Here is a 13,852-nt window from a genome sequence, read left to right as displayed (position 1 = left end):
CTGTGACCCAGGGACATGGCGCATTGTCATTCATAAAAAATGGATGTTGGGAACATGAAGTCCACGAATGGCTGCAGATGCTCACCAAGTAGCCGAACACAACCATTTCCAGTCAATGATCGGTTGACTTGGTCGAGTGGACCTTTGCTGTCTCTGACAGAATTACAATGTCATCGACAAACTTCAAAGTTCTTAATTCTTCTCCTTGGATTTTAATTCCTACTCCGAATTTTTCTTTTGTTTCCTTTACTGCTTGCTCAATATACATATTGAATAACATTGGGTATAGGCTAAAACCATATCTCAGTCCCTTCCCTATCACTGCTTCCCTTTCATGCCCCTCGACTTTTATAACTGCCGTCTGGTTTCTGTACAAATTGTAAATAGCCTTTCGCTCCCTGTATTTTACCCCTGCCACCTTCAGAATTTGAAAGAATTCCAGTCAACATTGTCAAAAGCTTTCTCTAAGTCTACAGGTGCTAGAAACGTAGGTTAGCCTTTCCTTAATCTATTTTCTAAGATACGTAGTAGGGTCAGTATTGCCTCACGTGTTCCAGCATTCCTACGGAATCGAAACTGATCTTCCCCGAGGTCGGTATCTACCAGTTTTTCCATTCGTCTGTAAGGCATTCGTGTTAGTATTTTGCAGCCGTGGCTTATTAAACTGATAGTTCGGTAATTTTCACATCTGTCAACACCAGTTTTCTTTGGGATTGGAATTATTATATTCTTCTTGAAGTCTGATGGTATTTCGCCTGTCTCATAGATTTTGCTCACCAGATAGTAGAGTTTTGTCAAGGCTGGCTCTCCCAAGGCTATCAGTAGTTCTAATGGAATGTTGTCTACTCCCGGGGCTTTCGACTCAGGTATTCCAGTGCTCTGTCAAACTCTTCACGCAGTATCATATCTCCCATTTCACCTTCATCTACTTCCTCCTCCATTTCCATAATATTGTCCTTTACGAACATCGCCTTTGGATAGACCCTCTATACACTAATTCCACCTTTCTGCTTTCCCTTCTTTAGCCGGCCGGTATGGCCGTGCGGTTCTAGGCACTTCAGTCTGGAAGCGCTTGACCGCTACGGTCGCAGGTTCGAATCCTGCCTCGGGCACGGATGTTTGTGATGTCCTTAGGTTAGTTAGGTTTAAGTAGTTCTACGTTCTAGGGGACTGATGACCACAGACGTTAAGTCCCATAGTGCTCACAGCCATTTGAACCATCTTTCCATTCTTTGCTTAGGACTGGGTTTCCATCTGAGCTATTGATATTTATGCAAGTGGTTCTTTTTTCTACAAAGATCTCTTTAATTTACTGTAGGCAGTATATATCTTACCCCTAGTGATATACGCCTCTACATCCTTACATTTGTCTTCTAGCCATCCTTGCTTAACCATTTTGCAGTTCCTGTCGATCTCATTTTTGAGACGTTTGTCCTCCTTTTTGCCTACTTCATTTACTACATTTTTATATTTTCACCTTTCATCAATTAAATTCAATATCTCTTCTGTTACCCAAGGTTTTCTAGTAGCCCTCGTCTTTATACCTACTTGGGCCTCCGCTGCCTTCACTATTTCATTTCTCATATCTCATCATACATTTCATCAGTCTCTTCGTCATCTGCAGAGCTAATTGGCATACAAACTTGTTCTACTGTGGTAGGCGTGGGCTTCGTATCCATCGTGGCCACAATAATGCGTTCACTATGCTGTTTGTAGTAGCCTACCCGCATTCCTATTTTTTTTTTATTCATTATTAAACCTACTCCTGCATTACCCTTATTTGATTCTGGATTTATAACCCTGCATTCGTCTGACCAGAAGTCTTGTTCCTCCTGCCACCGAACTTCACTAATTCCCACTATACCTAACTTCAACCTATCCATTTCCCTTTTTAAATTTTCTAACCTACCTGCCCGATTCAGGGATCTGACATTCCACGCTCCGATCCGTAGAACGCCAGTTTTCTTTCTCCTGATAACGACGTCCTCCTGAGTAGTCCCCGCCCGGAGATCCGAATGGGGGACTACTTTACCTCCGGAATATATTACCCAAGAGGACGCCATCATCATTTAATTATACATTAAAGCTGCATGCCCTCGGGGAACATTACGGCTGTAGTTTCCTCTTGCTTTCAGCCGTTTGCAGTACCAGCACAGCAACGCCGTTTTGGTTGGTGTTACAAGGCCAGATCAGTCAATTATTCAGACTGTTGCCCCTGCAACTACTGAAAAGAAAAGGCTGCTGCCCCTCTTCAGGAACCACACGTTTGTCTGGTCTCTCAACAGATACCCCTCCGTTGTGATTGCACCTACGGTCCGGCTATCTGTATCGCTGAGGCACGCAAGCCTCCCTACCAACGGCAAGTTCCATGGTTCACGAGGGGGGAGGGGGGGGGGGGAAGGGTCTTCTAGAGTATGCACAGCTAAAGCAGATACCTCGAGGTAGCGTAGGCAATAAAACCTCTCACTCTCCTTCCTGTGTTGTTCCACAGTTTGTTTGTTTGTTTGTACTGTTTGTACTGTTTGTTTGTTGGATGTAAGGGTGGTCACAGTCGCAAGGTATCTTGTGGACCCAAGGTGTTCTGGAGCCTGCTGCGTCTTTAACTGGTCTCAGTAGTTCACGGGTTTTTATCGTAAGCTTGAACATCGATATGATCGTATGCGTTTCTGCAGGGTACTTATGGGTATCTTGCCCGACACCGAGCCACAGAACGGGAAGAAAGAATATTTCGTTTCCTGCTCCTCGTCGGTGGTCTTAATGTGGTTATTGCTTGAAATCCCTTCATTTATTCGATGAACGTTATAGCTGTTGTTGCTGAAGAACTTGCGTAGGTGGCTCAGCTCACGGGATAGGTTATCAGCATCTGAAATCATTCTTGCACGGTGTAACTATGTTTGCTCTTCTGTGCCGAGAGATGATGCCGTGGAGCTACAGATCAGTATGGGTGGCCAAAACATCCTCTTCGTTTGCGGCGGACGAGGACGTCGAGAAAGAGCAATGCTTTGTCTTTTTCTACTACCATGGTAAACTAGATGTTATTGTTAATGCCGTTGATGTGGTCCATGAACTCGTCAAGTTTCTCACGTCGGTGGGACTAAGTGTCAATGCCTCGTCATCATATCGAGAGATACAACAAGGCTTTAACGGCGCCATGTCCAAGGCAAATCCTCAGAGTTCTCTAAGAAGAGGTTTGTAACGGCTGGAACTAACGAGCTACCTATTGCAGTTCTTACCGTTGTAGTGAAAATTAGAAGACGTAAGAGTGTGCCTAAATAGCCGAACCATGTCATTTGCAAAGAACTGCGTCCAAACAGTCTTTGATAGGCACATTAGTAAACAGTGCCACCACATAAGAACTGACCGAGATGTCGCCCTCACCAAGTCGAAGATAGTTAATTCGGCGTATTAAATCTGCTGAGTTTTTAACACGATGTTAGCAGTGTCCCATACGTGGGACGAGGAGATTGGCCAGTACTTGGCAGTCTTGTTTGTTAGTGAACCAGTAATGGCTACGATGTGGCGGAATGGCGTCCAGTCCTCGTGGATCTTCGGTAAATCATAAACAGTAGGCTGTCTAGGACCCTGTGGCCGTAGATTCGTAACCACACTGTCTTCCAACGAGGAGCGCTTGAGAAGTTCGGATGTCTGCCTTATAATTCTCGATGTCGGTTCACGTGTGAGATTTCCGTAAGTACTCGTATCCTCGTCCAGTAGGGTGCGTATCTTCGTATCAAAGTCCCTTGTCAGGAGGAAGGCTCACAATGCTTTCATCATTACGTAGAACTCGCAGGTAATTGTCCTCAGCTCTGGTCACATTACGTACGGGTTACTGATCCTGCTTGAGAAAATGGTTCGTTTCTTAGTGAATGTGATTGTTTCATTTGGGAGCCAGATTATTCTTCTGCTATTCGTCAGCAGTATAAGTAAGTGGAAACAGCAACACGAATCAGGCGAACTAGATATAATTCTTCCACAATCTTTTTTATATTACGAATATTTTTAATTTCTAATTTGTGGTTTTTGTGTTACGAGCCTAATAGTAGTGCGCAGTGAACTGCAGCATTCAGTTCTAACAATCTGTGAGCAGCTACGCTCACACTGTGAGCGCCTCTATGGGCATGCTCAGCTGTAGAGCTCCTGTGTAACGTATTCGAGTACGTAGGGTTGTTCGTAAAACATTGGTCTACAATTTAGTGTCCTAATATTTTATGAGCTTAGTTTTTTGCTTTATTTTCAGCACTTAGGATTTCGTACCTACCTTCGGTGTGTTAATACAGACTTCTGGAAGGTAGTTTAAAATTCCTTAGTGGTTCATAACCAAACAAACCCAGCATAATAATGCAGAAACACTCATCGCTGTTATCCACTCTCCGCATTTACATACTAGACATAGGGTGGGGAGATGGGGACGAGAGTGACAACCTTCTTCTCTTTCTTCTTGTGCTTCTTCTTCTTCTTCTGCTCTACAACGCTTCAGTAATCTGCGCCCATACACCTTCTTTCTTGTCTCCTCCTCTTTCGGATTATGTGACAATGTCCATCTTGTTCTGGTCCGTCCCTCCTGCTTTTGAAATATAATCTTCCTTTGATTACTCTTTTAGTTATCCTGTTATATGCTGTCGACTCCATACGTCTTGATATCCTGTTTTCCGAGATTTAACAAATTAGCTGTGCCTTTCCGCTGTGTAATACACAGCATATCTTATTCCCTGACAATCTGTGTCTCTCTTGCAACCCCATAGATTTTTTCCAAGAGTGTTCGTTCAGAAGCTATTATTGCTTAAATGCAGCTCTGCCATCATCTACACTTCTGATCCAGATATAATATTTGTTCTGCAATGGAACAGTATCCTTTTAACTTTGTTTTCGCAGTGAAATGGTTCAAATGGCTCTGAGCACTACGCGACTTAACTTCTGAGGTCATTAGTCGCCTAGAACTTAGAACTAATTAAACGTAACTAACCTAAGGACATCACACACATCCATGCCCGAGCAGGATTCGAACATGCGACCGTAGCGGTCGCTCGGTTCGAGACTGTAGCGCCTAGAATCGCATGGCCACTCCGGCCGGCTTTCAGTGAGTTTTCAAACTGGCTCTATTAGTTGCACGCATCCATCCCTCCCTGGTACAGTGCGTCATATAATTACCAGTAGTTGAAAGGATACCTGGATAACGGATGTAGCTGTTTCCAACACAACATTCGTTAGAAGCATTCGGGTCATGTGTTGTTCTTATAATCTTAGAAGCGGCATCACGTTTAGTATACTTCATGACACCGGTGGAAATTATCCGGGGAAAAATGTTCGTTTCGGAGATAATACGAACCTGTTTTGAAAGACTTTGACCGAAAAGTGGGGTACCAGCTCCTTCGTTCTACTTTTTTCAGCACCTTTAAAATTTTCCCAAGATTTTTTGCATGGGAACATATTTACTGTCTTTTCAATATGCAGCTCACATCTCACTCCCGCAAATCTCCAATTGTAACGCACCCACACCTATAACCGCACCACACTAAGTCGCTCATACCGATCCACTCCCACTTTCCAATTGTCATTAATTCATTTAAGCCAACTTATTGTCGTTACGTGTTGCTGTCTCTATGTCACTGTCTCCTAAGTTCTATCATACTGTTCCTGTCATCACTCATTGTAATCGTCTCTCTCTTGTTCCTTATTACTGCTAATACATCACTGATTTCTTCCCTCTGCTGCTGTATGTTCTCACTGTCACTGCCTCTCTTTTTCTCGTAATTTTCATAGACTCTGTCTCTCATAATTACGGCTGTCAATCACTTCCACTTTCTCCTTACCTTTGTTGCTCTCCGACTGGCACTTTCTGCTTCACTCTATCCTAGCACTGTTCTGTCACTGTCAACTATGTTCTGCTGCCTCTGTGTGCCTATCTCTCTCTCGCCTCCTCTTCCCTCCTCCGTTCTTTCTACACCACAACCACTGTCCGCTGTGTTCCAGTATCTACTTTTCCGTCTGTTTTCTACTGTCTGTGTTTCCTTCTTTCAGCAAAAAAGAGCGCGAATGTATTTTGCGTGCAAAGTTTTTGAGATCTTTTTAAAGATGATAAGGAAGGAAGATCGAAGCAGCTGGTACCACACTTTACAGTCAGACTACAGGAGGATATTAGTTTTTCTTGTGCTCCGATACGAGCATTTTTGTTAGCTTCTTTTCCCGGCTGCAGAAAGGCATGTCACTCATATGAAAAGAAATTTATGGCCCAGCAAAATTTTGGTAGTTTAATCACGTGAAATTGAAATGACCGGATTTACATGCACAAAAATTTGGCAAGTGCTTCACTATCCTTCTGATGCTAACGTAAACACTTAACATCTACTCCATACTCCTCAAGCCACCTAATTGTGTATGGCGGAGGGTAGTTTAGAAACCACTATCTGATCCCTCCAACCCTGTTCCACTCACGAATGGTGCGTGGGAAGAATGACTGTTTCTGTATTAGCTCTAATTTCTTAAATTTTCTCCTCATGGTCAATACGCGAGATGGGGGAAGGGGGGGGGGGATAACGTCTCCCAGTGGAGTTTGTTTAGCATCTCTGTAACGACCTCTCGCCAGCTAACGATACCGTGAGGAATCCTGCCACTCTTCATTGGATCTTCTCTATTTCTACCAGTCCTACCTGATAGCGATCCCAGATTGATGAACAATACTCAAGAATCGGGCGAACAAGCGCATTATAAGCCACGTCTTTCATGGTTGAGTCTGCATATTTCTCCACGATACGCCACTTCATAAACTACGTTTTCGTCTCACACTGGGTATTATGGGCGTATTTTACGTGTAGAAGTAGGGTAACGTTGAACCTTTGTATCTCGGATACGGACAAAGATAACAAGAATATATTCATTGTTATTTGAGATGGGGATCGTAGAAATATACCGTAAATGTTAACACTTTTTGCTACTTACAGCCATGTTGGAATTCACGGCTCGGTTTCGATACCCGAAAACCATGTTCTTTGGATTTTCTCAGGAACTGACCATGAACCAGATAGAGACTGCATAAGACAGTAGAGGCGCACCACAGAGCACATATAATACAAAAACAGCCAAGCGATTAGTCGCGGTTACATAAACGGGGGGAAGTGTGAAATTTCAAAATTCACCCTGTACTCTACGATAGTTGAAGTAAGACGACCCTTGAGTTGGGTATACTAACGGCCCGCAGTCCAAGGATTATAGAAGCACTTGACACTTACCTTTCTATCACTAACAGAATCCGAGGTTTGAGCCCCGGAAAAATTGATTTTTATAAACGGCGTTTTGAAGAGTATCTAAATCTACATCTACAACTACATCTACATATAAACTCAGCTGGCCACCAAGCGGTGTGTGGCGGAGGGCACAATTCGCGCCAAAGTCGTATTTCCGCTCCCCCCCCCCCCCCCCCCCCCCACACACACACACACACTCTGTTCCACTCGCGGAAGCTATTTCCTTTGTTGAAGGAGTGCATCGCTTTAGGATTCTACCAATAAACCGCAATCTAGAGTTCGCCCTACCCGTTACTTGTGTAATCTGATCATTCCATATGAGATTATTTCGAATAGTCACATCCAGATGCTTGACTGATGTTACCGCTTACAAAGACTTATCATTTATTTTGTACTCGTACATTAATGGTGATTTTCGCCTTGTTATACGCAGTAGGTTACACTTAGTAATATTGAGAGATAACTGCCAATCATTACACCACGCATTTATTTTCTGCAAATCCTCATTGATTTGTTCACAACTTCCGTGTGATACTACTTTCTTGTAGACTGCAGCATCATCGGCAAACAGTCTAAGGCAGCTGTCAATACCATCCACCAGATCGTTTATGTAAATCGTAAAAATCAGAGGACCTATTACGCTGTCCTGGGGCACACCTGAAGTTACTCTTGTTTCTGTTGAAGTTAACCCGTTCAGGACGACATACTGCTCCCTGTCTGTCAAAAAACTTTCTATCCAACCGCATATGTCATTCGATAGACAGTAAGCGCGAACTTTTTGCAGCAAGCGACAGTGCGGAACTGAGTCGAACGCCTTTCAAAAGTTGAGAGTTGTGGTATCAACCTGGGAGCCGCTATCTAGAGCCTGTTGTATTTGGTAGCGCATGCAGTCGTATGCGTACCGATGTTAAGGGCCGACGTGGAGCTTGTTGGGTTGGCAGAAGAGCCAACACCGTGTTACTAGAGGAGGCCGAAATGCATGCCGCTTTAGCTCACGCAGGCTGGCGTGAGGAGGGAAGAACTATACGGACGTGAGGTCTGGAACATGACAAGGAATCAGAATTCAGAAGGCGGACGTAGCTAGTTTGGTACTTAACTTTAATCCATTAATAATGAACATCGTTCTTGAAGGTACATGATTCACAATATCAATATCAATAATAACTGAATAAGGCGCCTTGCTAGGTCGTAGCAAATGCTGTAGCTGAAGGCTATACTAAACTTTAGTCTCGGCAAATGAGAGCGTATGTAGACAGTGAGCCATAGCTAGCAAAGTCGGCTGTACAACTGGGTCGAGTACTAGGGAGTCTCTCTAGACTTGACCTGGCGTGTGGCGGCGCTCGGTCTTCGATCACTGATAGTGGTGACACGCGGGTCCGACGTATGTTAACGGACCGCGGCCCATTTACAGGCTACCGCCTAGCAAGTGTGGTGTCTGGTGGTGACACCACAGAGCTAATGACATGTGAAAGGCCTTCAACGTTAGGGCAAAGAACGGTCGATGGCCTAAGCTGGTGTACTTGTACCCATCGCTCTGGACCCGGAAATAGCACTAACGAGTGTGACGTTATCATGGGGACACAGCTTATTGATTTCGAGACGTTGCGTGGTTCCCATCATTGGCGTCTGTATAAGAGTGTGGGGAAGGGGGAGGGAGTGGGTGGGTGGGGTTGGGGCGGGAAGAGCAGCCGAGAGTAGAGAGTAGGTAGCACTAGCGGGGCGTGAGGACATCCAGCCAGGCAGCCATTGCGCGCGCCGCGGAGACACCGCTGTCATTACCGCTAATGGCGTGCCCGTGGAGTCTGCAGGAATACGAGTACCACTTAATATCGCCGCTGGGAGGTCTCGCGCCGAAGGCATGACCTGCGAATAAAAACAAAAATAAAAATGCCGAGCGCGCCGGTCACTTCGCTGCATTTCCCGTGGGGCGTCGCTGTGTAGTGTAGTTGGCGCATTCACGTTCTCACCTACCTGGACCAGAACACCGCAGGAAGGCCTCGGAATACTGCGTCCGCTGCACGGATAGCTCTCTCTCTCTCTCTCTCTGTCTCTCTCTCTCTCTCTGCACACCTCCCCTCCTCCTCCCTCCTTAAAAGCACAGCTCAGGTGTATCTACCATACACAACGGACGCTTCCGAAGTGAGTGCAGTAAAACCTCATAAATTCGAGGTAATTAGGACCGAGTAGAGCTCAAATTTGGGAAAACTAGAATTAGACGAAGAGTGATTATTTTACGGTTCTTTTATTTACAAATATATCCAGAACTTGATGTTCACAGTATTATTACAGTTGTTGTTGTTGTTGTGGGATTCAGTCCTGAGACTGGTTTGATGCAGCTCTCCATGCTACTCTATCCTGTGCAAGCCTCTTCATCTCCCAGTACCTAATGCAGCCTACATCCTTCTCAATCTGCTTTGTGTATTCATCTCTTGGTCTCCCTCTACGATTTTTAACTCCACGCTGCCCTCCAGTGCTAAATTTGTGATGCCTTGATGCCTCAGAACATGTCCTACCAACCGGTCGCTTCTTCTTGTCAAGTTGTGCCACAAACTCCTCTTCTCCCCAATTCTATTCAGTACCTCCTCATAAGTTATGTGACCTACCCATCTAATCTTCAGCATTATTCAGTAGCACCACATTTCGAAAGCTTCTATTCTCTTCTTGTCTAAACTATTTATCGTCCATGTTTCACTTCCATACATGGCTACACTCCATACAAATACTTTCTGAAACGACTTCCTGACACTTAAATCAATACTCGATGTTAACAAATTTCTCTTCTTCAGAAACGCTTTCCTTGCCATTGTCAGTCTACATTTCATATCCTCTCAACTAGACCACCATCAGCTTTTTTAATCCAAATAGCAAAACTCCTTACTACTTTAATTGTCTCATTTCCTAATCTAATTCCCACAGCATCACCCGACTTAATTCGACTACATTCCATAATCCTCGTTTTGCTTTTGTTGATGTTCATCTTATACCCTCCTTTCAAGACACTGTCCATTCCGTTCAACTGCTGTTCCAAGTCATTTGCTGTCTCTCACAAAATTACAATGTAATCGGTGAACCTCAAAGTGTTTATTTCTTCTGCATGGATTTTAATACCTACTCAGAATTTTTCTTTTGTTTCCTTTACTGCTTGCTCAGTATACAGAGTGAATAGCATCGGGGAGAGGCTACAACCCTGTCTCACTCCCTTCCCAAGCACTGCTTCCCTTTCATGTCCCTCGATTCTTATAACTGCCACCTGCTTCCTGTACAAATAATAAATAGCCTATCGCTTTCTATATTTTACCCCTGCCACCTTCAGAATTTGAAAGAGATTATTCCAGTCAACATTGTCAAAAGCTTTCTCTAAGTCTACTAATGCGTAGATTTGCCTTTCCTTAATCTTTCTTCTAAGATACGTCGTGGGGTCAGTATTGCCTCACGTGTTCCAACATTTCTACGGAATCCTAACTGATCTTCCCCGAGGTCGGCTTCTACCAATTTTTCCATTCGTCTGTAAAGAATTCGCGTTAGTATTTCGCAGCTGTCTTATTAAACTGATAGTTCGGTAATTTTCACATCTGTCAACACTTGCTTTCTTTGGGATTGGAATTATTATTATTACAGTAAATTATGTTAATTATCAGTTAACGGTGTTCACTAAGCAAATAAACATTTTTTTCTGAAAGCAGGTTGGTTTTATTCTCCACCCTTTTGGCTACAGAACCCTGTTTTTTAAGATAATATCTGCTCAATGCCACTGCCTACACATTACCATTCTACTGGTCTACGTCCGATCCAACGTCTTCCTGCATCAGTAACCTCCCCATTATCCAATCACTTCTTCCCGCAGAGTGCATCTTTCATCGGGCCAAGCAGATGGAAAGTGCGATATCCGGGCGGTAGGGTGAATGAGGAAGGACAGTCCAATGAAGTTTTGTGAACTCCTATCGGGTGCGCAGTTTTGTGTGAGGCTTTTCGTTGTCGTGGAGAATATGTTCATTTTTTGGTGACGAACACGGTGAAATCGCTTGTGTAATTTCCTGAAGTTAGGAAAATACACTTTATTATTACACCATGAGGGGGGACATCAAACAGAATAGCCATCTTTAGAGTTCCAGATTACTGTGGCCATGACTTTAGCGGCTCAGCGTTCGTCTTTGAACTTTTTGTCGGAGGAGGGTTTGTGTGGTGCCACTCCATGGATTGCTCTTCTGTTTCCCGCTGAAGTGAGAATCCATATTTTGTCGCCTGTGACGATGTCCGACAAAAAGTTTCACGATCGGCCTATTAGCACGTAAGAAATACCACACCTTCAGTTGTTTCCCAACACTGCTGACACTAATGTCTGTATCACTCAGCTTTGCAGTGGTGGTGCGAGAATTAATTGTAGACGCGTCTCTACATTTTTCAACACAACGCATCTGATACTGGTATAGTACATATCATTAGACCTTTGTGGTAATTGTCTATAAAAATTGTTCCTTTTTCACGTAGCAACGACAATTATTCAGCATTACTGTAATTAGTAGCGTAAACTTCCTGGAAGTCATTCGAATGATAGTAACAGCAGCGGAAAGAAAATATCCAGATCATTTTTACCCCGTACTGTGTTATCAAACCTGGCAAGATTTATAGCACTCAAGTTTCCTCGCACAGACCTGTTATTCTTAATTAAAAAAAATACCGGTTCAACAACAAAAGTTAATGCATGTGTTTCGGTAGTGATTAAGTTTCCGAAAGTGCGGTGGTATTGTTTTCAAGAGCCCTCACTAGTCGTCTGTGGGTGAAATAAGACTGCAACCATCTTTGTGACAAAATTTACCTGGAAAGCCCGGGCTCCTGACCCCGTATACACCTCCAGATAGCAAACGACTCCATTGCTTACAACTAAGATTTGAGAAAGAACCAATACGATTATATTTCAGTCCCTTTACGAAAACGTTAAGGCCACAAAAACAGTTCTGACTCAAAATCCTACATAGTAAAGCCGGCCATTTCAAGCTTCAGAAATGCTCTTGAGCTGCTCACCGCCTTGTCTCGTGCTCGCAGACACGAAGCGCAGTGGGGCAGCAGCAGGCGACAGACACCTGCCGCGGCGAGCCCACTGGTTCCCACACACAGCTAGCTTGACTCGTTGGCAGTCGAGTGGTGGCTGCCACAGTGGTATGAGGGTGGAGTGGTGCGGTCTGCGAAAGCCAAGAGGCGGGAAGTACGTTCTACTGGCCACGCCCGAAATAAGCCGGGGTCGCTTCCATCTGCGATAATTTCAAGGTACAAATTGCTTACTTGTTGTTAGGTATTTGCGTCATTTAATGTCAGATGAACGAGGTGCTCAAACCAATGTTATCTAGTTTCCTCGACATCTTCCTTGTTCGCTGCTGTAAGCATTTGAAATGAGAGTCGAATTTTTGTTTTCGCGCCTCTTATAGTTCGTGAGAAGTGGCGTGCTTTTAAGGAAACAGATGCATTTCCAACGCTAAACTTTCTATCCAAGTTATCCCGGTTCCATAGAAATCAAAAATCTCAATTACGGCTGAAGTTTCGGGAATATCACTAAATGTCCGATAAAAAAAAGGTGAAAACAGAATCTGGAACGTTACATATATCGTAATGGGCCGACAGAAGTGTCCGATCCCACGCGTCGGCTTTGATCCGTGACGTCAGGGTGTTGTCGTGTGTGACGTTATGACGGCGCGGAGATTGGTTTGGGAGTGTGGCGTCTTTGTAGATGTCGTCATGTTGTGGTTTGTTGTGCTCGCAGGTGGTATGTTCAGGGTTTTAGTTTGTGTGGTGAAATGGGCTCAGTTTGCTTTTGCTTATTATCCAGAATTGTTAGTGTCAGTAGTGTTTGTGGTGGAATTCGTTTCCGTGAGTTAATGATTTTGTGAGAAGGTTAATTTAGTGTTGTTCGCTGCAGATCGTGTGGTAATTTTAGTAAAGTTAATCGGTTGTTTTTTTTGTTCAGGAATGGATATGACGGATAAAATTAAGTGCGCAGGTAAAGGGAAGTGTTCGATCCCAATGTGTGGCTGTGTATATTGATATTAGTATCGGGAGATGTTTTTGTGCTATATAGGCCAAGGGAAGTGTTTGATTCTAATTCATGGGATAGGGAGCTGCTGTCGAGCTATATAGGTCAAGGGAAGTGTCCGATTCCAGAATTAATTGTGTTTAGTGGTATTTGGGGAGTTTTGTGATGTCGTTTTTTTTCGTGGTTTTGTATGGGGGTGGGTGTCTAAATTTGTTTGTATTTAGTGTGCCCCCCCCCCCCCCCCACCCAAAACCACCTCATTTTCCGCCCTTGTCCCGTTAGTGTCATTAGGCTTTTTGTGGAAAGTGTGCGTGTTTGTTTTTGGGTGTATTTTCGTCCTCATAATGTGTACGTACCGACTTAATATGCGCCATATTGGAATCGTTGTGTAAGGTCATTCCCGCGTTATTTGTGACGTCATGGGTCAAAGCAGACGGGCGGGATCGGACGCTTCTGTATTTCCATTGTAATAACAGACCTACAAAGTGCTTCCCTCTGATACCATCGAAAAACATGAATAACATTTATTATTTACCGAAGGAACTATCCACCCATTTTCAATCCCAAAGTTATGGAGATAATTAAT

At 44.0% G+C, this 13,852-nt stretch overlaps 1 protein-coding gene across 2 annotated transcripts in view; it reads left to right on the top strand.

Annotated features, from left to right (window-relative positions):
- LOC126267144 (uncharacterized) overlaps window positions 1-13,852 on the top strand; it is a 296,096-nt gene that overhangs the window by 141,466 nt on the left and 140,778 nt on the right. The window contains exon 1 of one of the 2 annotated variants that reach the window (XM_049972073.1): window positions 12,284-12,506. The exons of the other annotated variant lie outside the window; for it this stretch is intronic. The gene's annotated coding sequence lies outside the window, so the exon portion shown is untranslated. Of the gene's footprint in view, window positions 1-12,283; window positions 12,507-13,852 lie in introns of those variants that run through there. 2 annotated transcript variants of the gene reach the window in all.

Source organism: Schistocerca gregaria, chromosome 4 (genome assembly GCF_023897955.1).
Source record: "Schistocerca gregaria isolate iqSchGreg1 chromosome 4, iqSchGreg1.2, whole genome shotgun sequence".
NCBI classification, from domain to species: Eukaryota; Metazoa; Arthropoda; class Insecta; order Orthoptera; family Acrididae; genus Schistocerca; species Schistocerca gregaria.
This window is presented reverse-complemented; position numbering and strand designations above follow the sequence as displayed.